Source organism: Etheostoma spectabile, chromosome 2 (genome assembly GCF_008692095.1).
Source record: "Etheostoma spectabile isolate EspeVRDwgs_2016 chromosome 2, UIUC_Espe_1.0, whole genome shotgun sequence".
NCBI lineage: Eukaryota > Metazoa > Chordata > Actinopteri > Perciformes > Percidae > Etheostoma > Etheostoma spectabile.
The window spans coordinates 27,727,661-27,730,565 of NC_045734.1; positions in this window are offsets into that span (position 1 = coordinate 27,727,661).

Here is a 2,905-nt window from a genome sequence, read left to right on the forward strand (position 1 = left end):
TATATATATATATATATAAAACAAAATACCATTTAAACATATCAGAACTTTCCTGTAATCTGAACGTTCTGATATTCTCAGTTCAGTAGCAAAATCTACATCTGGCACCTTCTACCATTGTGGTAAATAAAGTTATACAAAATAAATGAAAGATCCACTGATAATGAGACATTTCTGTAAACAATCTGGGATATGTACGATTTTTCCCGCTCTTGAACAGTACATAATGAAATAAAATAATAATATAATACTAATAAAAAAAGGAATAAAAAATGTTTAAATGTTACAAACATTCAGCTAGATATTGCCCGTTGGATCAGCAGCCCTGTGCAGGTGGTACAACGGGACATTTTAATCTTAATTTCACGGTGAGGAAAAAGCTATAAGAGGCTGAACTCTGGAAGGAGTTCCCAGTGTTTTCATTACCACGTTCCTGTATCGTACATCAGCCAACACACACCTCGTGTCTGTGTGTTTCAACCCAATGAGCTAAAAGAAGGAGCTACAGTGTGTAGACAGCGCATGTGAATCCTCAGTTTTTCCTCTAATCGGACCACTGGGACGTCCAGTAAGCATTTCTTCTGAAGAGGTCAGACGTGAAAGAAAAGAGGTTATATGTTGTTTTTTTCCCCTCCCTTCCACCTTCGGTCACATTTCCCATTCTTTTTCTCTTTCTGACCCTTGAAGGAATGCCAAACCACACTTTTAGCCACGGTGTTATGGAGAATAAAGAATTTCTGTGCAGAGGCTGGGTCTGTTTGGCTTTTTCCTCAGGTGATGTAGAAAACCTCTTTCAAGCTAAGCTGCGGTTCAGTTGGATTTAGTTTAAAAAAAAGAAGGTAATTAGATCTGGGATCTGGCCAGTCCTGGGACACTTGTGCTGTTGTGCTGGTGTCTTAAGGTTAGCATCAGCTGCAGCCATGTCGTAATAAAGTGTCCGTGAGCAAGATACTGAAGCTTTACATGTTTCCTTAGCAGCTCACATTTTCTCAGAAATACTGTGATACTCGCCCTTCTATGGAACCCTAGACATGACATCGGAAAAAAACACAATTGTGGCCCCGAAATACTAATTTGTGGCCACAGTATACTAATTTGTGGCCCCGAAATCCAAATTTTTAGTATACTAATTTGTGGCCACTCTCAGTAATAACGATTCCTTACACTAACAGCCTATTTAGAATGTCTTTGGAACTCATTCCCAGTATAAAATACAATTCAATCCCATCATCTCTGTCCATGACACATGTATAACACAACTGCCCACATTATAGTTAGGCTACATCTTTATCCCCAAAATACTATTATAGACATTTATTTTGAAATCCTACATAAAAATGGTCTGATATTTCCCAAGTGGTTGTTTTGTGCTATCACTCTGAGGTGAAATGAGTCTGTCGGAACGGAAGGTTTTACTTTTAGAGCAGCATTGAAAAAGAGTGAAAACAAAGCTTTGTTTGGACATTTTCCAAACCTTTAATTTAAAAACAGCTGTAGTATGTGAATCAGCTTTCAAATTCAACAGGAAACCATATTTGGCCGTTTGGGGGCAGTGCAAAGTAAGAAACTGTAGCAATAGAAATGTCCAAATTTTGATTTTTGAAATGGGTTTTCCCCCATAATTCCACAGTAGATATGGACACGTTGGGCATCATCAGAAAGGTGAGGAGCTGCAGTATGCAAATCAGGTTTGAAATCCATCAGGAAACCATATGTAGCCGTTTGGGGGCAGTGCAAAATCAAGGAATTTTAGCAATAGAATTGATCAAATTGAAAGAAGTAATTCCCCCGCTGGAAGCGGGAAAAAATCCTGAAAGCTTGAGGAGCGGCTGCTTCAGCTGATGAGGGGGGGCTGTTGTGCATTCGTCACCAGAATAAACAGACCCGACAGAGAGATCTCTTTGTCACAGAGTCTTGTTTGAGGAAACTCCAACGCTACGCAGAGGTTAGTCACCATGAGTTTGCTATGTTTCCAGTACTTACACTTCATGAAGAAGACCCCTGAAACCAAACCAGGAGCCTGTACAGCCCAAGCATGAGGACCGTGGGCCTGTTGAAGAAGAAAGCCCTCCCCTTTAAGATGCACAGGCCTTTTGGAGACGGAACAGCGCAACTGCTTTACAAATCAGAATCAAAATGGGACAGCTTCCTGTTCTGGTGGACGGTGACGGTGCAGTGGACTGACACACGCCTTTGGTGTGGGAGACCCGGGTCTTGTCCCTGAGCAGGACCCGTAACCCCTAGTTGCTCCAGAGGCGTGCAACCTCTGACATACATATCAATAGTGCTGTAAGTCGCTTTGTATAAAGCGTCAGCTAAACAACAGGGAATGTAACAGTCTTGTAACAGTCCCTGTGCTAAAGGCTGTAGAAAGGTGAGCTCCTTTCCTGCGAGGCCACCACTAGATGTCGCTGTTCACCTAGGATAACCCCCCCCCCATCCCGTGGAAAACACATTTCCTGGTAAAAAAGAAGGACTGGGTGCAAATATCTGACTCTACAGATATTCATTTGTTGGATTTGATTGTACATTTTTTTAAATTTGTATTTCCTTGTTCAACACTGTAATAAATTTGATTGATGATCCATATTCAACTTATCTCCTTTCATGTCATGTTGATCTTAGGTGCTATTACAGACTCAAGGACTCCTTTGTTCCTCATGCCATTAGTCTATACAACTCCTCACTAGGGGGGAGGAGGAAATAGGGCAGAGAGGACAATACACATACACATACATACATACATACATACATACATACATACATACATACATACATACATACATACATACATACATACATGCACCAATGCACTCTACAAAAAGGGCCATCTGCTGAGGAGACTTGGGTCCTTTGGAGTGTGCAGGACTCTCCTCAGGACTTTTTATGACTCTGTGGTGGCCTC